The 25,113-nt window shown below is 37.8% G+C and overlaps 1 protein-coding gene and 1 long non-coding RNA gene across 4 annotated transcripts in view; one reads left to right on the top strand and one right to left on the bottom strand.

The window, feature by feature from the left end:
• InR (Insulin-like receptor) overlaps nucleotides 1-25,113 on the top strand; it is a 48,775-nt gene that overhangs the window by 1,954 nt on the left and 21,708 nt on the right. For all 3 annotated transcript variants that reach the window (XM_089471899.1, XM_089471895.1, XM_089471906.1), the window contains exon 2: nucleotides 8,791-8,966. The gene's annotated coding sequence lies outside the window, so the exon portion shown is untranslated. The remainder of the gene's footprint in view (nucleotides 1-8,790; nucleotides 8,967-25,113) is intronic.
• LOC149270927 (uncharacterized) lies at nucleotides 273-24,042 on the bottom strand. The gene is made up of 3 exons (XR_016270732.1): nucleotides 23,913-24,042; nucleotides 13,119-13,669; nucleotides 273-5,616 (listed from the first exon to the last, which is right to left on the bottom strand). It is a non-coding gene; the product is annotated as an uncharacterized LOC149270927 (long non-coding RNA).

Genomic DNA, 25,113 nt, shown 5'->3' with positions numbered 1-25,113 from the left:
AATTTAAAAAAAAATTGGTTTGACCACATGTCTAAACGGCGCGCGTGTGCAAGCACAAACAACAATAACAAGCAGAAGAAGAAGAGAAAGGAGAGCGAAATGAGGTGATGACCATGTGTGGTATATATGTTCGTGCATGTACGTACATATATGTGTTTGTATGTGTGTTAGTTGAGCGAGACAAACTGGCAGGTGTCATTGACCCCTTAAAGCACATTTTTTCACTGTCGTTATTGTCGCTGCTGTTATTTGCAGTCTTCTTTCTCCGCTGCGTTTCTTATTATTGTCATTGTTACTTATGCTGCATACAGCGACTGCTTGGCCTTGAACTTAGACGTGTTTCTAAAGCATATATTTCAGATCCAAGCTTTTTTCCATGCTTTTGTTCGAGAGGCGCGCGCGAACACCGAAAATGGTATCTATTACGCAATTTGCGTTGTTGCTTTACTATACCATACTATATATGAATATACATATATACATATGTATAAATGCATATGTACGTGCGTGAGTAAAACTTGCCAATAATATATCTATTACTATATATGTACAGAGATATTGACGTCAGACTTTAGGGCTAGCTGTGGGTCAGAGCTGTGTGGTCCTCAGAATTGTCAGAATCATAACATTTTTTACACATGACTTCACATGTCCAATTATCAACAAACAAATAAACTAAACAAAAACAAAAAATAAAGAGAATGAATAGAATAGAAAGAACATATGCGGGATATACATACATACATACGTACATAGAAATGTATATGTCTATTATTTGAGCTTTTGAATGTAAAAACAAGATTAAAGAAAGAGCTATCTTTATTGCATGGTATAAATAAACAAGTAAGAGTGCTCTATGCGCAACTGCTGGACTGCTCGACTTATCTACTAGAAGATGCAGCGGACGTAGTGCCGACTGCGCGTGGACTGTAGTAGGACCTATACTTAGGGAAGTTCATTGATGAGTAGTTTAACTTTTAGATGGACTTCAAATTGTGTAAAGAAAAAATGCACACTTTTCTCAATTTAAATGGAAAATCCACCATTTTTTGATGGAGAAATAATTCAGCTTTATCTTTTTAAAATTGTTATGGCTGCATTCTGCTTGTTAAGAATTGCAGGCGCTGGCCATTAAAAATGAAGTGATCACAAGGGCACCTTCGACATTTCACCTGCGACTTTAGCATCCAAACAGAGTTGTGCTGTCAAAATAACGTAACTTACTTCCAGCAAGTGCTGCCAGCTATTAAAAAGCCACATTGTGAAAATCATAATTGTGATTACAATTGTTTTCGTGTACCTCGCACGCACGCACAAATTTCATGTTTATGCGTAGGCGGTCACATAATCATTAATGTGTGTGTGTGATTGTTTATGTGTTTTTATAGTGGAGTGCTTACATATTTTCTCGGACCTTAGACTCTTGATAAGCTGCTAGCTAGCGCTGAAGTCGAAGTGTGCGATCCGAATGAATCATTTGCAAGAACTGCGCCAGCCAAATAAACACAATAATAAAGAACTCTATACATCTGCTTATATAATAATCAGAAAATGTCATTTTTGTTATTTAATTGTGAATTTTTTGTTATTCGAAGTTTAATTTGTACTGCAACTATCCAAGGTGCTTTTACAATCACTGCACGAAGTAATAACATCGTTTGTTTTCTTCATCTAGTAGAGACTTTCTACAATTGTCTGAGTCTGCACCCTTATATTATCTCCGAGTGTGTGTTTGCATGCGTTTTCGGCATTCTGCTTTGCCCAGCCGTTTGTTTTCCTTGTTTTTAAAGATTCCGTTTTGTATCGACGTTCGTTTGTATATATGTGTACATATGTATATATATACATATATTCTTTTTTAACGTCTCTTATAAAGCAGCCGGTGTGCGTACGTTAAAACGTGCCTGTGTGTATGTATGCCTGAGAGAGTCTGCTTGCATTTGTGTTGGTGCAATAAAAAACACACGTGGTTGCATTTCTATTATATTGCTCAGAGTGGAGAGACAGAGACAGAGAGAGAGAGAGAGAGAGAGAGAGAGAGAGAGAGAGAAAGAGGTCGTTCTCGGCTTGCTGGACTCGGTCAATTTTTGTTGTTTGCAGTATGTGTGAATGAAAATGCTGTGTGTGTGTGTGTATAGGTGTGTGCGAATATATATGCGTACGAAGTGCTGCCGGCATAGGATGGGCGGCTATTTAACGGTGGCGCTGGCGTTTGCTGCTATTTATAGTAATTTTTATAAACATTAGGGATAATCCCGATGGCCGGACTCCCCAGTAAGAATGCGTGGGCATTTAGTGTTGCATATATGTAAATATGTATGTATGTATATCGCTTCGAATTACGATTTGCTGACGGCATTGGCGTTAGTTAATAAGTTTTGACAAATTTGTTTAGCCTTTTAATTTTTGCCCCACTCGGAGCTGCATCACCCAGTTATTGGCTACTTATGCTCGCTCTTCACAACGACCTTTGAGTGACCTAATTTGTTTGTTTTGTATTATACTATGTTTGCAAAACAAATTATTGTATGACTATTTTTTTTTTTTTATAAATGAAATCAGATAAAGCAACGTTTGTATTATTAAAATTTATTCATTATATTATATTATATATTACTCACGAATAGCTGAAATATTTTTAATTTATGTAAATTGTTCGATTTTGCATGCTAAGATTATCGAATACATAATTTCGTTCTTTAAATGTGGACTGAACTCATTCGGGTATCTTCGTTTCATCGTTTCGTTTTCAACACAAACTCTATGCTTTCCGTTGTTACTAATGTCTGTTAATGCTTTGAGATGCACTGATGTACACATGTGTAACTGTAACTGTAACTGTAACTGTAACGGTGTAAGCTACCAGTAACCGATAATGACTATTATACATATGTTTTATGTTTATACACACAGTCCGATCAAGAATACATATACTTACATAGAAACAATTACATTCCTGGTCAATTAGCAATGAAGCCTTAAAAGATTTTTATTTACATACATATGTACTTAGGTATATGTATGTATGTTTTTTTTTTTTTTTTTTTTTTTTTTTTTCATATACATATGTATATAACAATCCTCCTGATGAAGATATATACATCAATATAATAGATTTCGGTCTCAGCAAACACCTCGTAAGAAGTATTATAGAGGCATACAAAATTGAGTCCAAAAGGAAAAGAGAAGCTCAAAGTAAAAAGCAAATTGAAATCTCATTAACAATATTACAGCACATATGAAATCAGATATCCCCTCTACATATTTCCTAATGATTGCATTCGAAATTTGCAGTTTCCTCCTGTGCGCTAATTTGTCATGTGAGGCACAATTAATCTATCTACTAATCACATACATATGTAGATATGAATGTATGTACTTAAATAGTCATAGATAAACTTTTGAAAATAGGCAGAGCCAACTGCATGTTGAGTAACTCGCAGCAACAACTTATCTTATGTTTTTTTTTCTTAGCTGTACTCGTAAATTTAGCGATTAGTGGACGTCCGTCCCGCTGCTGTCGTCCGTGCTGTTGTCTTTTCTTGTGTTTGTCTGGCTTGGCTTGCTTCCTCTTCCTCTTCTTCCTCTTGCTCTTGCTCTTTCTCTTCCACTTACTCTGTTTGTCTCTGTTTTATTTTTGCGCGCTTCACGCGCCAGCTCGCACTCAATATATTTTACGGCTGCTCCTTTTAGCTGACGTTGACGCAGTCGCCGTCGCCGTCGCTCCACACCCTCCCCAAACAATAAGCGCTCAGCATAAAATCGAATAGAAAGACGGGCAGAGCAATGGGCTGCTGCGTCGCTGTCACTCCTGTGTGTGTGTTGTATGTTGAGTGCCTGCTTGCTTGAGTGTGTCTGACTGTCGTTTTTTGTTTGGGAATTGCAACATTGTTGCCCACGAAGTTTATTTTTAGCCCGCAATTCCATGCTGCTCCGACGACGTTGGCATCTTGGCGAGTGCAGTTTGTTATTGCTTTCGTTTTGTTTCCATTTTTTGTAATGTAATTAATTTTTGCCATGTTTTCAGCTTACTCCCACCCACTTTCGTGCTTTCTATCTGTCGCACCCATCCTCTCTTTTTTTCTCTCTCTCACTATCTTTGGCTCGTCTCTTTTTCTCTGTGCTTGTGCAAAATTTATGTTTGATTATCGTGCATAGGCGATGGCTTTAACATTGTAATGGCTTTTTAATTAGGCGGCTTCTTTTGATGTAGATATGTATATATGTATGTACATATGTCTAGACCCGTTAGCCCCTTCCCACCTTAAGTTGTCTTCAGTGCATGCTTCTCATTAGACATTTTCGCAATGGTCTGTTACATTTAGGTGCCAAACAAATACAGAAACAGGCGCCGCGTTACAAAATACTACTTCTATAACTACACACACACACACATGTTCGCATATGCACATGCACACAAAAAGTTTACTACTTAAAACTGCTTTCGTATTTCTTATTACAACCACCACTACCAACACCACCTGATGGCGAATGCATCGTTTATCCTGCTCTCACTCCTTAGCTTTAGGCCTTTTTACTATACTACGCTTTGCTAGTATTTTTTGGTAGTCACTGTACCACATTTTTACAACAGAGCGCCCCAGACAGGGGCCAACGACACCATTTTGCGCGCGCTCTCAACCTCTCTGTCTCTCTTTTACACACACACACACACAGGCACCGAACAGACACAAGCACAGACTCATGCAAGTCAGGGGACAGGCGTGCGCCTTCATTCATAAGCTGTGCGACGACGGCGCCGCCACTCACTGCAAAATTTGGCGGCTTGCATGTGAAGCATTTTCGCTTATTTGTGTGTCTGTACTGTCACTCGGTTGGTTGTTGCTGCTGCTTTTATTTTTATTTATTTATTTATTATTTTTGTTGGTGCGGTGCTGTTGAATACCTAACTTCCGCCCTTATAGCAATACTCACACATACACACAGAAAATCATTAAATTCAGTTTTGTGCACATGCGCATTCCGTCTGCTGCTCATTTTGTGAGAGGCCTCGCTCTCATTTTCTCTCTCTCTCTCTGTCTGTTTTGGCCGCCGCCTAAATGTGGTTGGATTCGGATTTTTGTTGTCCTCCTGTTGTCTACATGTTTTTATACGCATTGCGTTTTACATGTCTATCCTTACCAACGCAGACGCAGTCGCCGACGCTGATGTCGACCCGGCGTTTCTTGCTTTCGGGCATTCCGTCTGGTGCCTCGTCTGTGTGTTTTTATGCATGCGCCTTCTCGTTCCCACTTGCTGTATTTTGCTATTAGATTTTACTTTGTTTTCATACACATTCGCCGTTTCACACATTACGCTTTGCATCATTTTCGGGGTCAACGTCATCTTGAGGGTTGCTCTTGCTGCTGCTTCTGTTGCCGCCAACGCCGTCAATCGTTTTCGTAGTTGTTTGCGTTTGTTGTTGTTGGTTTTGTGCACGTCTCGTATTTTTGCAGTCCCTCGCAAATACTACGTTTATGTGGCGACCGTTATCATGATGTCATATCGCGTTGCATTTTAGAATAAAACCATTCCGTTTTTTGGTTTTGAATAACAATAGCTCAGGCGTCGCGTAAACACGAGGTGTGTCCTGTCACGCTTTTCATGCATTTTACCCTGATATATGAAAAAAATGCAGAAATAGAAAAGTGTAATTAAAATTATAATCGAAATCGAAACGAAGTCCATTCATTATTTTAAATACGTCAAATTGAAATAAAATAGTTAGATATGTGTAGATGTACTCAGGCAGGATTCGTGTATCATTCTACCATATCTATATTTGGTGCTGTTGCAAATTTTTGTATTCTGGTGGCACTCGAACGGTGCTCCCCTTTCGATACGCCTGTCCATTCCCCCTCCGCAAGTGTTACTGACTGCGTGTTTCTGCGCCCGTGACGGGTTTTTTAGTTTTTATACCCTGAACCCATTGAAAATGGGAAATCAGGGTATAATGGTTTTGTGAAAAAGTATATAACGGTCAGAAGGAATCATCGCAGACCCCATAGAGTATATATGTACATATATTCTTGATCAGCACGACGAGCTGAGTCGATATAGCCCGACCGTCCATATGTGCAATATAAGAGCTAGAGAGCATGCATACTCGTGTGTACCATACGCAATACCAGTTTTTCATATTTTTCGATAACTCATCCGATAACTTTTGATCGAGAATAATCGAAAAATTGATTTTGTTTTTCAGCCTAATTTGAACACTTTTAGACCTACAGACTTCAGATTTACTGTGTATATACAGTTGATCGATACGAAGATATTGTAATTTACAGATTTTGGATACCACGCCCACTTCGCCCCCAATTTGTGAAAAAATGCAAATGCATAAAAAAAGTGCAGAATGATTAGAATATCAGCTTAGAGGGTTCAGGGTATCTGCTAGTCGAGCAGTCTCGATTAGAGCCTTCTTACTTGTTATATATTGGCCGAAATAAATTTGTAGACGATGTGTGCTAAAATAAAACTGGTATTTTAAAACATTTCTTGCCGTCTGCGGTTGGGGGGCCGATCGAAAGCTATATTTGACACAAATGCAGAAAGCTATTAAGTTTATTTACTTGCAGCAAATGTAAAGTTTTCTTTAAATTATGCCTAATCTCTCGCTCCTTTTCTGCCTCTGAACTCTCTTGCGTGCTGCACACAACACCTTATGTGGTTTTTAATCGAATTTTGAGTTGTTTTGTTTTCATTTCTTACTTCCCATTTCTTATTCTTTTTATACCCTGAACCCATTTTCAATGGAAAATCAGGGTATAATGGTTTTGTTGAAATGTATGTAACAAGCAGAAGGAGGCGTGGCAGACCCCACAAAGTATATATATTCTTGATCAGGGCTGAGTCGATTTAGCCCAATCCGTCCGTCTGTCTGTCTGTCCGTATGTTCGAACGCGTCGATTTCAGAAGATATAAGAGCTAGAGACTTGCATTTTTTTAAATGACCGTATATACAGCGCGGATGTCGAGTTTTCTTTTAAAATTCGATAAATCATCCCGTTATATTTTTATCGAATAAAAAGATTCAAGTTCAAGTCAGATGCTACTATAGCTAATTGTGAATGATTATTAATTTTTGAAATTTGTCAAATATGTATGCTGAAAGTTTCATTAAATTCCGTTAAGTCAATCGACGTTATAGTAAATTGTTTGGCCAATTAACAAACGCACGTCCAGCAGCTACAACAGTTTCGTATACGTGTGCACACATACATTCAAACTTCTTCTGGCACATTCTTAGAATCACATCAGCTGTTAGTTTGGTTTAGTTTTGCTAGATGGCGCTGAGACAGTGAATCTTTTTCAGTTTTGCCAGCAGAGCTCGCAAAAGTGAGGTGGTGTGGTGAGTAGGGCGTGACGCTCCATCGAGAAGTCTCGGGTTCGAATCCAGAGCGGCGCAACTGATGATTGATTTTATTAATTGTTTCAAAATATTTTTATATTTTATTAAGTGAGTTTTGTATTTGATTTCTATTTTTAAATACATCGAAATTGAAATTCATCCATACTAAATGGGCATTTTTATTAGTTTGGTTCAGGGTAGTATCTAGTCGAGCACTTTCGAAAAGAGTTTTCTTACTTGTTTCTCTCTCTCTTCTCGTGTCGGTGTGTGATGTTCTGTCTGCGTGACGTAAAGGCCGGATCGGTCGATAACAAAAGCTGCTCCGTTATTTTTTGAGCGTATTTGCGTAGGAAAGGCGTGGTTTTTAATTGCCTAGTTTTTATACTAATTCACGAACTGAAATGCGTATATTGTATTTCATCATTACCTGCCTTACTGTCTGTCCATCTGTGCCAATTGGCCGCCTTTGACTGAAATTTTAAATATACACTGCAGAGATTTCTCTAATACTATGTTTTGTACGACTTTAGAGCTTAAAATAAATATATTTCATATAATTTTCATTATTTTTTATGACCCAAAAATGCAACTTATTTTTATACCCTGAACCCATTTTCAATGGGAAATCAGAGTATAATGGTTTTGTTTAAATGTATGTAACAGGCAGAAAGAGGCGTGGCAGACCCCACAAAGTATATATATTCTTGATCAGGGCGACGAGCTGAGTCGATTTGGTCCTGTCCGTCTGTCTGTCCGTCCGTCCGTCCGTATGTATGAACGCGTCGATCTCAGAAGATATAAGAGCTAGAGTCTTGAAATTTTTTTTCCTAGGTCCGTGTATATCACGCGCATAGTTTTTCTTGATGTATCGATAACTACTCCCGATATTTTATTATCGATGAAAACCCTTATCGAAAGCTAGTTATTTAATTATATCTCCTACACCTTTAGAGCTAGAGCTTCCAAATTTTAAACGTAGATTTCTATGTATTTTATATAATTTCGGTTTCTATCAAAATTTGTGCAATGTCCGTCTTGCTGTCCGTCCGTTTGTCCACCTGATCGGAAAATGCATTTTCCGATATGTCAGAAATCATATTAGTTGAAGAGCTAGAAAGCTGAAATTTGAAATGTAGATCCGCGTGGAACACTCAAGATCATGAGCTATGGCGGATATATCTGCGCCTAACTGCATTTTCTACAATATTAGAGCGAGAAACTGAAAGCTTAGGTACGATATTGCTGATGTGATGTAAACCAGTATTCTGCAGTTGGCAATGCCCGACTGCAACGTTCTTTCTTTTGATGATTTTAATTGAGGTTCTTCTGAATTTAAATAATTATAAATTAATAAATTAAATAAAATAATCTATAAAATGAAATGAAATGAATGTAAATATTTTACTAAAAATATTTTCTTCTACTCCTCTGAACAGGTACGAAAGAATGCATCGCTAGAATGAGGTGAATACTCGAAATGCAAATATATAAGAATAAATGTGAAACCGAAAAGAAATTAAAAACCTTAAGAGGAACGGGCGATGATAACAGCAAATCAACTGCCTCACATGTAACTCGGAGAAGAGCCAAAGAACAACAATAAAGCAATAAAGTAAGTAAAAAAAATTAAAACCTAAATAAATAGCATTGGAATATATTATATATATATATATATATATATATATATATATATATATATTGGAATAGAGAAAGAGAGGGACAGGTAGAGTTATAGATACCCCGACAACAATAACGTGGATAACCGGTTTGCCCGGTCGTCAAGACTGAATTTGAAAAGTTCCTAAAGAAAGTAAGAAACAAATAAACAAGTAAGAAAGCTCTAGTCGAGACTGCTCGACTAGGAGATACCCTGAACCCTCTAATCTGATATTCTAATCATTATGCACTTCTTTTATGTACACATACATACACATGCATTCACACGCACGCATAAGCCTGCGCTCTGCTAACTGCGCAGTAAGCAGCGACTGCGCTTGGGCTGCGCTGCAGTGTGGGCAATATTATGAGAATTTATTTGTCGAATAATTTCTTTTGTAAACATATGATCTTAATGAAACTTTCAGAGTGTAATCATATGGTAAATATGTGTGTACATTCCAAAGCACAAGTCTCTAGTACTTGAAATGCGTTTTTTACAAATTGGGGGAGAAGGGGGCGTGGTATCCAAAATCTGTAAATTACAAAATCTTTGTATCGATTAACTTTATATACAACACAAATTTGAAGACTCCAGGTCTAAAAATGCTCAAGTTAGGCTACAAAAACAAAATCAATTTTTCGATTATTCTTGATAAAAAAGTTATCGGACGATTTATCGAAAAAATAAAGCAAACTCGTACTGCGTATGGTACACACGAGTATGCATGCCAAATTTCAGCTCTCTAGCTCTTATAACTTCTGAGATCGACGCACTCATACGGACGGACGGACGGACGGACGGACGGACGGACGGACGGACGGACGGACGGACGGACGGACGGACAGACGGACAGGGCTATATCGACTCAGCTCGTCACGCTGATCAAGAATATATATACTTTGTGGGGTCTGCCACGCCTCCTTCTGCCCGTTACATACTTTTTCACAAAACCATTATACCCTGATTTCCCATTTTCAATGGGTTCAGGGTATAAAAACAAGTAAGAACGTTGCAGTCGGGCGATACCGATTGCAGAAGACTCATTCACAGCCCAAGCGCTGTCAACCAGAGTATATAGTGCAATTTTCAAGTCTAGTGCGCAACAAAAAAACAGGGCATGATCCCATTAAAATTGGAAAATCATCGAGGAGGTTCGAACCTCTTTGGTGTTTTTTTTTTTTTTTTTGTTTCATACATATTTCGTTTTTTATACCCTGAACCCATTTTCAATGGGAAATCAGGGTATAATGGTTTTGTTGAAATGTATGTAACAGGGAGAAGGAGGCGTGGCAGACCCCACAAAGTATATATATTCTTGATCAGGGTGACGAGCTGAGTTGATTTGGCCCTGTCCGTCTGTCTGTCCGCCCGTCTGTCCGTATGTATGAACGCGTCGATCTCAGAAGATATAAGAGCTAGAGACTTCAAATTTTTTTTTTATGTCCGTAATTACAGCGCGGATATCAAGTTTATCATTAAAAATCGATAACTCATCCCAATCTTTTTTATGGATAAAAACTCCATCGAAAACCAGCTATAAAATTATTTATCCTACACCTTTATTGCTAGAGTCTCCAAATTTTTAATGTATGCTTATATGCAATTTATACAATTTCGGTTTTTGTTAAAATTTATCCCCACCTCTAAATTCACCCCCTCACTTTTGTAAAAAGCGTATTTCAAATACTAGAGACTTGTGCTTTACATGCATATTCATGTTATAATCATACTCTGAAAGTTTCATAAAGATCGTATGTCCATAAAAAAAGTTATTAAACAATTAAGTTCTCATAGTAAGCGCACACTGCACCCCATGCGTGTTTATGCGTGGGTGCTTGTGTGTGTATGTGTTTGTGTATGTGTGTGTGTGTATGCGTTTGTGTGTATGCGTGTGTGTGTATGTGTGTCTGTATGCGTGTGTGTGTGTGTATGTGTGTCTGAATGCGTGTGTGTGTATGTATGCCTGTGTGTGCGTACGTGCGTGCGTGTGTGTGTGCGTGTGCGTGTTTCTTGTGTAAGCTGAAAAACGCGAAAAATTATTGAAATATCTATTGCTCCAAGGGTTCAGGGGATCTCGTAGTCGAGCAGTCTCGACTAGAGCTTTCTTACTTGTTATAAAATAGATATTTTATTGGAAAGGTGCGAGCTTGAATGAATGACGCTTAATATTCTTCTTTTCTTAGTCGAAAATTTTATAAGTTTAAATTTGTTTCTTCTTAAATAGTCCTCAAATACATATACGCAAATACATACATATGTATATATGTAAGTCTGCACGCATAGCATCAAGCATTCCAGCCTTATACACGCGCTCATTTGTATGTGTGTATGTATGTACACATAAATGAGTACTCTAGCATATTCTAAGAATCTCGCTGCAATTGATTTGTCTTTGCATTGTTTTTGAATTTCCAGCCGCTACAATGGCTTTTAATGTGATTTTGTTTTAACTACTGTTGATCGCAACGACGCGGTGGTGCTGTAGGCTGAAGCGCCGGCGATCTTTATTTTAGATATTTTGACATGAACATGCTATTCGTTTTTGTAAATTGAAATTTTTTTGTTATTTTAGCTTTTTTATATTTTATTAATTTTATAAAAATGTCTCCTTCCGTGCTATCAATGCCTATTAAGTCAATTTATGTGAACAAACACATAAATAGAGGGCTGACGCATATAAACGCCCCTAGTAGCCGTAGACTCCTCATTTTTGGCCAGTTCTTAGAACGAGCAATCGGTAACCTAAATGCAAAATTTGAATTCTTACGCTCAAAAAATGTGAAAATTACAGGGTATTTTTCAATATGCTACGCCCCTAAAGAGGCGTAAAAATTATTTTTGGGGCGTCGATAGAGGAGTTTACCAACTATTCAAATTCGAAGCTTCTAGCTCTTAAACTGTAGGAGATATAAACTGCGGTTTATAAATTGCGGTTTGCCACGCTACCTATGGGCGGACATATATCTACCATAGCTCGTTGGCCTTGGGTGGTCAACCCGCGTATATATACCAAATTTCAGGTCTCTAGCATCAATAGTGTCCAAAATATGCCACTTTGTTGGTGCACGCGCTTTCTTTCGAAAGCAAAAGTAACTCCATCGAATCGAGAGTCACCCGGCAGCCTGAAATGTATAGCAAACAGTAAATAACATAAATCATTCATACACAGTCCTCATTGCACATTCAATGTTCTCTTCTTGCCAGGTCTCCCTGTTGGTTCGATGACATTCTGATATTTCAATGTTACATTTATAGATAATTGGAGGCATGTAGATCGATGGGAGACCAATTCCTATGAAAGACTAAAAACCAATTATTAATTATATTAATATTTTGAAACAGATCTGATTGATCCTTCGAATTGGAATTTGGGAATGGAATGGAATAGAATGTGGGGGAGGAAAACAACTTTTCGCCTGTCCGTCAATAATTTACAGTTGCTTTTATTTCGCTCCCTATTTCTGCTCAATGGTATTTCCGCATGGCCCACTTTTCAGCCACTCACGCTGCAATAAATATGAAGAAAATTCCAAAAAACAAGAAAAGCGTCCAGCCTAAATAATGTGTAACAAATGGAGCGCCTCTCGCAGCAACAAAATAACAAGAACGACTGCAACTGCAATGATAACTTGACGGGAGACGACAAACGACAGACGAGAACGTCGACTGCTGCTGCAGCAGCTCCAGCAGCAAAGACTTTACGGAGAGTGAGAGAGAAAGAGAGATAGAGAGAGAGAGCAGAGAGAAGATAAATATACATATATGTATATAAATGTCATGAGAGTCAGATAGAAAGAGTGAGAGGATTGAATCCGGCGAAATCAAGCGCGTTAGTCACTTAATTGCATACTCACCGTCTGGGCATTTATTTACCGTGTGGGTGTGAGTGCGTGTGCATGGAGACGTCAGTTGGCATGTAGTTTGAGACATGTGGCATGGCACCACGATATGCAATTTCGCACCAATGTAAAGTGAAAAAAATTGATCAGATAAATGCTGGGTTTTGATGAATATAACATTTATGGTGTCTAATGGGTCAGTAAATATCCTGCAACTATTGCTTAGGTGTATATGTATTCTGAGGGTATCAGATATTTAACTCACATGGAATATATATTTATTTTTGTATTATGCTATAAAATTGTTTTCGTTATTCCGATTAATATTTTTACTTCCCGTTCATTTAGGTCTATGTATCGTTTGCCTTGTAAGAGTGAAATCGGTGTGGAATATCAGCCTCCAGGGTATCTCACAGTCGAGCAGTCTCGACTAGAGCACCCTTGCTGGCCCTGTCCTGATATAATGCCCAGCACGTGTTGGCTGTCAGTCAATGGTGGAGACTCTCTTGTTGTTATTGTTTTCGTAATTGGGTTTGGGGTTGGGGCACTGGGCACTAGGTTAAAAGAACTGACTCGTTGCCTTCAGGGCGCTGCTTATTCTTCTCTCTGTATTTGTTTCGTTGGCGTTGTTGTTGTTGTTGCTAGCCCACGCGTGAGACGCGGGCGCTCAATCCGCTGCATAACTCGACGCACTTCCGCGGCGAGTTTCTGTATTCTATTCTGTCTAAGAGTGCGCACGCTTCCTCTATATTTATTTCCGTTTTCGCCTTGATTGATGGCTGACTTATGTTGCATTTGGCATCGCAGTCGCTGCGGCTATTGATGGCACGAATGGTGTAACAGACGAAAAGGAAATGTAACGATTAACACAATTCATAATAATAAAAAGAAGCAAGCTGCGGGTCCGCTTGATTGGTGACACTAGGGGACAATGTAAAACTAATGGAATGGGGATGGAAAGAGACCTCATATAGCCACCAATGATTAATTACAGCAGTCTCTACGTATTCACACATGCATACACACATACAGACATGCCAGTGAAGCAGTCTCATGCTTACTCACTCACTCACTCGCACGCACTTTCACGCCAGCCCCTTGCGTCGCAATCTCCGTGCTTTATGTGATCAATACCAGAGACAGTTAACATGCCATAAAATTGTTCAGGTCTCACTCTTCTACGCTGTGACGGCTGTAGGACGATAAGCAACATAGCGAGGTAGGGAAAAAGGGAGAGAAAGAGCAACAGAGAATTGGCTGCTGCTGCTGTCTCAGCAGTCAAGAATGCAAAGATGAAGCCGCGAAGTCGATGGCCCTTGCTATGCCTGTCTATGCCCGTCTGTGGATGCTGTGAATGCTGTGTATACTGTAAAAAGCACGTTTTTATGTTATGTGAACGGCGTGCGAATGAGAATGAGTTGTCGTCGTCGTATTGTGTTGGAATGGAGCAAAGAGAAAGTAAGTCGGAGAGCCAAGACAGACTTGTTTGTGGCTTCTGGAGAGAGAAAGAGAGAGATGGAGAGAGAGAGAGAGAGAGAGAGAGAGAGAGAGAGAGAGAAGACGGACAGAGAGAAATGAGCCGAAAGTTATGTAGTTGTTCTGTTACTGTAACTCGCAGCAGAATCAGATGAGTAGAGAAGAGAACAGAAACTAAAACAGAATGACATTTGCATTCATTGCCTTAGATCGGAATAATGGTAAGAATTTCGAAATTAATGGAAAATTAGTCTTGAGTTAGATGTACATAATTATTATTATAATAATAAATATTAATACAAAAAAAAGGAAATAAATAAAATAAAATAAAATAATATTAATAATAAAAATTAATGTGTTTTTGCAAGCTGCAACTTAAGTGTTTCCCATGCTGTGGTAAAATAATAAAAACTTTTTTATTTCTACATACATACATATATTTGAGAGAGAGAGAGAGAGAGAATTCTGTCACAGTGCGCGCTTGGTTAATTGTTTGCATAATTCAAATTATTATATATTATGCTATAACGCATTCATCAAATATACTATTTGTTGCCTTACATAGGTATATATGCACTTATACATATGTATGTGTGTATGTATATAGTCATAAATTCGTTTCATGACCAGTTGTTGAATGACAATTTCCCTTGTCTCGCGCTTTGTCAGCAATTATTCGCGCTCGTTGCACACACACAAATGCACAAAACAAATAAAACATCAACAGCAGAAACAGAATCGCTTCCGCATTCCAGGCAAGGCGCATGCGCGCAGCCTCTGTTGCAGAGCAAGAAAAGAGGCAGACAAGAGCAACAAGGTGCGGGTGAGCCAGAGTGCTGCGGGGAGAGCATAGAATCGTCATTGTTCCAGCAGCAGCAGCAGCAGCAGCAGCATTACTAGCCATTGGCCTGATGCCTGCCAACTGGGATATAATAATACTTTTTTAATTACGCATAAAAGTCGAGACGCCACCCAAAATACAAAGCATAGAAACTATGTTAACTGTTTTAGGAGTCTGTTAATCCTGATGCGGGTGATGGTGCCCCATTAATCACTTGCGAGTGAGTCGATATCATGGTGAATAGGCCACATCGGGCATCAACCGTTAAGTATATGCAATCAGGCCACAGTTGAATACTCGAAAAATGTCATTTGTCGATGCTTAGTTCTGGCCGGAACAATGTTTCTGATTTGAGCTAATTAGTTTGGTTCGACATTTGTTTTATGTAACATTATTACTCAAAACAATGTGAATATCGAAATACCTCTGTTTAAAGATCTTTAAATAGAATAAACACTAAATCAATAATGACTGGATTATTGTCCAAAAATACAAGCATTCTATTTAGTGTCTGTCGTATGCCTTATAATACGGCAAATAAAATTATCCGTGGTTTATCTTCTATAGCTATATTTTGAGTAAAGTATTGGGAAACGCTGTAAATCGGCATTATTCCAGTCAACATATTCAATCAGTTTAACAATAAGATCGTTTTGTAGTCCCTCAACAGCTGCCGAGTTAATGACAATAATCAAGATCTTTGTATGACATGTATGATAATGGTTATAATGCCTGTCACTGTTGCTGTTGTTGTTGTTACCTCCATCTGAAAAGTGGCTGGGAATGTGCGTAAGCGTTAGATCGGAATGTTTTTAATGGAATTCCTCAGGCGTCGCGACGTAGTCGTCACCCGTTGAAAAACTCAACCTGCGAGACTTTCCATGTTGTGATAGCGCTGCTTCACTGTATCTGCGTGCAAGGCTGTGTGTCTATATCGACGTTGCATTGAGAAAGCTGTTTTTTATACCCTGAACTCATTTTCAATGGGAAATCAGGGTATAATGGTTTTGTTTAAATGTATGTAACAGGCAGAAAGAGGCGTGGCAGACCCCACAAAGTATATATATTCTTGATCAGGGTGACGAGCTGAGTCGATTGGGCCCTGTCCGTCTGTCTGTCCGTCCGTATGTCCGTATGTATGAACGCGTCGATTTCAGAAGATATAAGAGCTAGAGACTTCAAATTTTTTTTTTTAATGTCCGTATTTACAGCGCGGATATCAAGTTTATCATTAAAAATCGATAACTCATCCCAATCTTTTTTATGGATAAAAACTCCATCGAAAACCAGTTATAAAAATATATATTCTACACCTTTGTTGCTAGAGTTTCCAAATTTTTAACGTATGCTTATATGCAATTTATGCAATTTCGGTTTTGGTTAAAATTTACCCCCCCCCCCACCTCTATATCCACCCCCTCACCCTCACTTTTGTAAATGGCGTATTTCGAATACTAGAGACTTGTGCTTTGGCAAATACATGCATATCCATGTTATAATCATAATAAAAAAAAGTTATTAAGTTTTCATAGTAAGCGCACTTTGCAGGCCATGCGTGTTTATGCTTGTGTGTGTATGTGTATGTGTATGAGCAGTCTCGACTAGAGCTTTCTTACTTATTGTTTGTTTGTATTTTGTATTTTATTTTCCATAGCCCATACATACAATGCGGCGTTAGCTTTTGAAGTATTTTTCCAATTTATGTCATGGATATCAAAATGTTTGCAGGGTGCATTCCGGACAGAGAGGAATTGCATTCTATGTTAAAAACAGTTTTATTAGGTTAGCTGACAGAGGAGGGGAAAGCGAGCGAGACAGTTACAAAAGTCTCAAGATTTGAAAATAAACATATACATATACATACATAGATAATATTACCAATGGGCCATTCGCGAGAGCCTAACAATACATGAATATGCGAGTAGTAATTATACATAATTATGTAAAACTGTAAAACTAACAGATTGTTCGACAAAAAACAAAACATGTTTCCCCTCGGCGGCCCAAGTAACTGTTTCGGATAAAGAGGTGTGTCAGACCCAATAATATATATATATATTCTTGATCAGGGCGACGAGCTGAGTCGATTTAGCCCTGTCCGTCTGTCTGTCCGCGTCGATCTCAACAGATATAAAAGCCAGAGACTTAAAAATTTTTTCTTGGACCGTGCATATCATGAGCATATCGATTTTTTTTCAAAAAATTGCTGCTACTCCCGATATTTTGGATCGAATAAAAACCTTATCGAAAATAAGTTATTCAATTATATTTCCTACGCCTTTAGAGCTAGAGTCTCCAAATTTGAAATGTAGATTTATATGTATTTATAGAATTTCGATTTTTCTTATAATTTACCCCCACCCCAATGTCCACCCCCTCGTCTCTTCATTTGTAAAAGGCGTATTTCAAATACTGGAGATTTGTGCTTTGGCAAATGCACGCATTTTAGTAACATAATCACAATCTTTTTGAGCTGAGAAAGCGCGTTCTTTAACAGATGCGTATCTTGTGCTTCTTATTTTATGAAAAATATATATAAGTTGTGTAGAATAGAAAATGCTGCTTTGCTATTTTTAATGCAAGAATGCATTTTATAAATACAATTTTGTAGCAAGGTATGAGAAGGTGACGGTGTGGGGAGGAACGGTTTCGCTGGGGGGAGGTGCGTGATCAGACACACACAGACACGAGATCGAACATGTGAGGGCTTGTGGGACAATAATATGTACATATGTGTGTAGATGTGTGTATATAAAATCAATTAATTGTTATGTATATCCAAAACAAGTAAGTAAGCTCTAGTCGAGACTGCTAGACTCCGAGATCCTCTGAATCCTTGGAGCAAATAATATTTCAATAATTATTCGCACATGCACACGAAACTTTCAGATGGTGATTATAAGATTGAAATGTGTGGATTTTCCAAAACACAAGTCGCTAGTATCTCTTAAAAATGTAGGGGTAACGGGTGGATATAGAGGTAGAGGGTACATTTTAACAAAAATCGAAATTATATAAAGTACATACTAAATTTAAAATTTGTTGACTCTAGGTCTAAAGATGTAGCAGAACAAAATATATTACTGATTTTTGATGTTTTTAGTCGATACCAAAATTACGGGACAAGCTATCGAGTTTTGAGGAGACTCGATATGCACGTGGTATAGACGGGCCATAGAAAAAATTCAAGACTCTAGCTTTTATATCTTCTGAGATCGACGTGTTCAAACATACGGACAGACGGACGGGTAGACAGATAAACATACAGACGAGCATCGACTCAGCTCATCGCCCTGATCAAAAATATATATACTTTATGGGGTCTGTCACGCCTCTTTCTGCCTGTTATAAACATTATTCCTTGATTTGCTATTTTCAATGGGTTCGATGTATAAATATTAACAAGTTTTTCCTATTAATTGCTGTTTTTCCCATGATTGTCTAGTTATGAAATTCTTTACTATTTATACTCTCTTTTAATTTCATCTGAGGGTATTCCATTGACTGACAGGTCCTCTAGACAATATCTGTCATTCGGCAGATGCTATTGTTCTTGCTTTGCTGGTTTACAAGGCCCTCAACCCCTTCCGAGTTGTTTAGCGTTGCGTGATAGTCGTCCCACCCTTCGACGTTGAGGCGTTCACAACCCCAAAAGTATTAAGCAATTTAGATCGACGGTCGCGACGATCTTGTGATCTGGCAATACATAGAATAGATAGTTTCTTATGTGCTTTGCAGCCTATAATTTAGTTTAAGAGTATATTGGTTTTTACATTTTCGGGCTGTCCAAATTAAAAAATAAATATGATGCATTGTCAAGAAATGACGATCCATACTATATTACGGTTTAGAACTGCAATTAGAATGAAGTTAAGACCTGTGACAGTAGCTTGATTGCGACAATCTTACTTTTCATTTTATACTCGCTCACGGAGTGTAAAAAGGGGCTGTTTTCTGTCCGCTTTTTGAAATGCTTTCATTATTCAGATAATGGGATTAAACTATTCCTCAAGTTTGTCAACTTGGGAGATAGACTTATAACTTTTATGGGCACACTAAAACCCTAAAATATTGTTTCTGAATACAAACTTTTAACTGTTATCGGGGCGCGAACGAGTATGATGCAGTTGGTCAAGCCCTACTTAAAGAGTCTTGCTTGTTTTTTTTTATTCTTCAAGTTTTGTTGTATATTCTCTGTGTTGTTTACGTTTAGTTTTACTCATGTAGATTTATTTTTGTCCTGCAAGTGAGACGCACAGACATTTAAATTTAGACGAGAACGATCATCTAATGGCCTCGTAGTCTGTCCCACTCGCACTCATTTGGTGTGTCTGTGTCACCCGATTGTTTTGTTGTAGTTGCTAATTCTGCAGCGACTCTTCATGTGACATAAAATGTGATCGATGTAAATCTTTCGCCTCAGCATTCTAACGGCAACAACATCGACGCGAGCATCAGCGTCAACGTCGACGTCAGCGTCTCTCGCAGTCTGCTGATCTTCTTGTTTTATTTTTATACCACGTTCGTCGTGCTCTGCAGCACAAGCATAAACAAAAGCATTCTATTAGTCGGCGAGAGAGGTGCAGCTGTCAATGTAGGCTGCATTGGATGCTAGACAGAGGCGTCATCGTCATCGTCTCTCTCTAAGCTGATTTGTCGCAACAACTGTTAATGTGGGACTTGGACACGCGAGCTTCGCCAGGCTTACTGTTGTCGCAGTGGTTGATTATCATTGTTGTGTTGTGCGTGCCGAAACAGCCACTGTACAGTCTTATACGTAACGAACTATAAGAGAGCCAGTGAGGTGGAGAGACAGAGAGAGAGATAGAGACGGAGAAGAAGTCGTGTTGTTGTTGATAGATAGATGGTTGGGCCTCCGCATGGAGGAAATGATTGTGCACAGTGAGTAAGAAGCTGGAAATTATAAGAGAACAATTCTTTTGTCGAGCAACTTAAATTATAGCACAAATGCAAAGTAAGGTACTTATTGGTTTGCTTTTATTTTGAATGTTGTTTTGAATTTCTATCTTCTCCTTCGCTCACTTAAAATTTACTGTCGGCGTACATGTTCGCTCTCGTTTTAATTTAAATTTAATTTCTGTTGGCCTACCACACTACAAATCGTTTGATTGTTCCTGTTGTAAAGAGTATTACGTATTGTAAAAAATGTACGCCATCTTGTTATTGTTGACTTTTTCAGTCGTCTATTGGCTGTCTAATTTATGTATTTCTATTTCTACATCTCGACGCTCTCAGATTGAAAAACAAATTACCATAAATGTCGTTTTGTCGTAGTAATGCATTAACTGTAATACAAATATTGTTGAACAGCGAGAGATAGAGAGGGAGAGCGTAATAAATCTCTATCCCTCAAAGTATGTGTGAGTGTCTGGAAGGTAATCAAGCAAAAACTGTAAACAATTGAGTAAAATTTGCGCTCTCCCTGTTGTGAGTTGAAGTTCACATAAAAACAAACACATACACACGCACATATGTACATACACTCGCGCAGAATGCGCTGTTTAGTTTTTAGCACTCTCACAAATTGAGTGTTAAGATTCCGTATATGGATATGTGTGTGTGGGTGCGCGTATGTTGTGTGTCTGTCTTCATCCGAACATTTTAGTCGACTGAAAAATCACAACAATAATTAAACACTTTCCAAGGAAAAACCAACGCCAAAAGCGGCCTTACACAAATATATTTTGGTATGTAGATATGAATGTGCTAATGCACATTAAATGCTTAAGTTTAGGCATTTTCCGATATGCTCTTCTCGGGTTCTTTCTGCTTTGCCATGCTCCTTCTAGCTCATTCTAGGATGTGGACGCTGTTGATGTTGCTGTTGCTCATGCTTAGCGTTGTTTATGTGTGCGTGAGTGTGGGGGAAACTGATAGCACGAGAGAGACGGCTTGAGGTAGCAGCAGAAGCAGAAGCAGAAGCAGCAGCTTGAAAGCGGACTGCTCTTATTTCCTTTTGTCTTGGGAATGAAAAAAATGTTTATTTTTTATTGTGTCTTGTTTATTGCTTCATTTGCGGCGTTTTAGCTCTTGATTAGGTTCTTTTGTATGTCGCACTTCGCTGTTGTTATTATTGCTCCTGACTTTTGCTTTAGTGATTATGTTTGCATGTATATATGTACTTACATGCGTATGTGGCATTTAAGCGGTCAAAGCACATGTGAAACAATTTAAGCTGAACTTAAAAGCTAAACAACAATTTTTTGTAATATTGCTAATGCAACGTCAACACTTGTGTTGTTGTTGAGTTAATGTTGTTCACGTTCTGTATTTTCCGCACTTTGTAAATATGTATGTATTGCGTTGTTCTTCATGCGCGTAGATCCAGCCTAATGCGAGTTTCTCTCTTTTGTTGTTGTTATTGGAATTTTAGCTGCTGCACTCGTTAATGTAAATGCCGTTCTTTTTTGCATTTTCTTCTCTCGCTCAGACAATTGCGTTGTGCACTACGTCTCTTTGGCGCCACTCAAGTGGCGCTTGCACAAACACAAACAGACATACATACATGCATAAGTGCTCTCGCTCACAAGTACATGCACACACGCTCACACTCATACACACTGTGCTCTTTTGTGTATGTGCCTGTATTTCCGTTTCACTGTTGAAATCAAATTAAATTAATTCATTAAAGCAAATTTAATGTCTAATAAATGATATCAAGAAAACAAATGTAGCAATTTTTGCGTCTCATTTAGTGTGACCCCCTCTCCCCTCTCTTGCTAAAAATAAAAGCCAATCTGTTTGGCGCCTATTTTATAAACGGTTCAACAGCAAATGTGAAATTTGTCAAGTGAGACGACTGGGACGACTTCAAAGCTCTGTTAGAGTAAAAGCTTAAAAATATACACATGCATATGTATGTATTTCTTTATGCACGTAAATGTGTGCATGCTATATACATATATACATACATCGCTTATTTCGTTGATAAGCAATCATTTTTATTGAATTGGGAATTTCGAATAGCCCTGTGACACCACCTGAAATCCGCAATTTACCTCCAATTTCATCGTATAGAGATAATATGATTTGGACGTATCTAAACAATGTGTGTTTGGACGACATTTAATATATGTATGCTGAGGGGATGTAAAATATATAATTTATATTATTAATATATATTATTATTGATTTTAAATTTAATTCATTAAATATAATTGAATATGAACTAGATCTAGACTAAATCATTGCTGTTGTAGTTTGTCAAACTTATTCAGTTATACGTATAAAAAATGTAGACGAAAAATGCAAGCTAGAATAGGAAGCCAACTAAAAATATTTCTTTGGTTGAAAATATATTATTTCTAATCAACAATAAACAAGCTATAACACATAAACTGTGAGAGGCTGCCTGTATACATGTATTGTGTATAATCTAATAATCTATATAAGCCTTATTATTTGCATAATTTTAGGCTTAATTCGTTTTACAGAGTACCGAAAGTCGGATATTTCAAATATCGTGGGTGAATTCTGTTGCGACCCCTTTAATATACAAATACTTGTGAGAATGCTGAAAACGATCGTCATTTTTGATTGCTTCCATATTTCATACACAAAACGAAAAATCATTTAACAGCAAAGCTTTTGCACATATATTTATATATATATACATACGCACATACATATATACTGTGGTAGTATGTATGGATGTGATTATTGAAGCAGACCATAATTCATTCCTCACAAGTGGGGGGCATACACACATTCATACACATAAAACACATATGTCCATGTGTATTTTTACTTTGAACTTACAATTTGGGGATGTGAATGAAACCCAATAACTCCAATTTAACATACTTGCCGACACGATTGTTTGTGTGTGTTTGTGGGCGCAAACAAAAATTCATTGATAATTTCGAAATACAAATCAAATAAACAACCCACAACAGCCATGTTCACTCACATGTATTTCACTCTCGCACACACTTGCGCACGATTCGAATCGCTTGTGCACAAATTTGGTACATAAAACTATCTCGCTTGCACTTGCCAGCCGCGACCTGACTTCAAGACATCTAATCATAAATAGACTCATCGATGTTCAACCAGTTATCAGAGTTGTCGAAGGTGTAAGTGTATATACGTATATTATATACATATATATATATAGATATAATCGATATTGATGATTTTGCTATTAATCTTGATAATTTTTATTTACACACTTGCATTCCACGACAAACACTCACACACAACACGACGAGTGACGCGACGAGCACAAAACACTTGAAAATGTCATTCAAAATGCGGGCTGAATTTCATTCATTTGATTCACAACTACAACTATAAAATGCGCTCCTCGTACTAGCGCTCGCCCTCTGCTTTTTACGCTATACTCAATCCATTCATTCACTAGCCCACTCACACATGCACATTACAGCTAAGAAAAAATGCGGCGAGACAGAGCGCTAACAAACGAGAGCGAGAGAGCGTTTGCTGAAAAGAGACAAGCGACATACACACATCATGCAATGGAGCCGGATCTTCACTGTTCAGCACAGCCCTTGCGCGGCTCGTGCGTAGAGCGAACGGGGCAATTGGTTAGTTCATTGCGTGTTTTCGAAATCGCTCTATGTATGTACATATGTGCTTATGTGTGTGCGCTTGTGTATTTAACATGATTTATGGGCATCGATAGGCAACAAGAATTTTTGTATATAATGCAAATATGCATACTTAAAAATTAAATTAAATCACATCTCAAAATACACTTACAATAAACAGAGCCGATGCACAATGAAAAAAAAAAAAAGGCAACACAAAGATAAAATCTGGTCGTCAACAAAAAATGTTGATTTCAAATTACGTTATTTCCGCTTTGAGATCCGCCAACGGCTGACGCAGAAACTGTAACTGACTTTGATTGCCGCTGCGGCAGTCGGCTCTTGCGTTGCACTTTCTGAACGAGTACAAAATGTAGTATTTGCGTCTCTTTCTGACCACTTTGAACTATGCAATAAACGACTTCGATGATTGTGTTAAGTAATTTTGCTAGGGAATCCCAAATCAAACAAAACACTTGCGAAATTCCATTGAATGCTGCGAATCGTTGACATTATTCACAAGGTTATACATATATACATACATACATATATATATATAAACTCGATATTACATTTCCTGCTTAGGTATTAGATTAATTTTCATGCGATCTCACAGTTATCGATTTGTGTTTACGTAAATATGTTTATATATCTATTATTTTATTCAATCAACAAATAACTTGCCCAATCATATTTTTTGTACGGGCTATAGCACAAAAACTATATATGTATATCAGATTAACGAACGTTCTAGCTTTCGGATCTAGTATAATTCTATGAAAAAATTAATCGATTACTAGGTGTAAGTGTATCAACTATTTTAGTTAAACACTCGTAAACGACTACGGAAGTTCAGAGTATAATTATTATACTGAAATGTATGTAACGAATAGAAGATTACGACGCCGATCTTAGTTGGTTTAGGCCTGTCTGTCTCTTTGTCAAGTTTGTTTTTTAATCAATAACTTCTACCTTTTCCATGTAATCGATTAAAAGTATTATCGAATTAAACTGCAGAGTGTTGAGCATAGATGAAAGGCATGGTTATATATTTACGTATATTTTCGAAATCCAGACTAATCGTTGAAAGGTATCTCTAAGTTGAGCATTCTCGAATAGATCCGTCATACATTAGTTTTTTTAAAGGGTCAAATGCCCCGGCATAAACTCCAGCAAAACAACAGGAAATAACATATATATTGCTCATAAAATATCACGCTAAGTCGTTTAGTAGTACTTGGAGTATTCATACTCATCGCGTAGACTTCCTCGTGTAGAGGAGCTCAACAAAAAAATCTCGTTGTTGGTAAATAGAAACCGGCGCTAGATTATATATATAAACATGTAAACGTTTATGCGTATACACGTATATA

The sequence above is a fragment of the Drosophila arizonae genome, chromosome 2 (assembly GCF_054131065.1).
Source record: "Drosophila arizonae isolate 15081-1271.41 chromosome 2, UAZ_ARI_1.0, whole genome shotgun sequence".
Lineage (NCBI taxonomy): Eukaryota > Metazoa > Arthropoda > Insecta > Diptera > Drosophilidae > Drosophila > Drosophila arizonae.
Note: the sequence above shows the minus strand (reverse complement) of the source record. Positions and strands in the feature narration are given on the sequence as shown.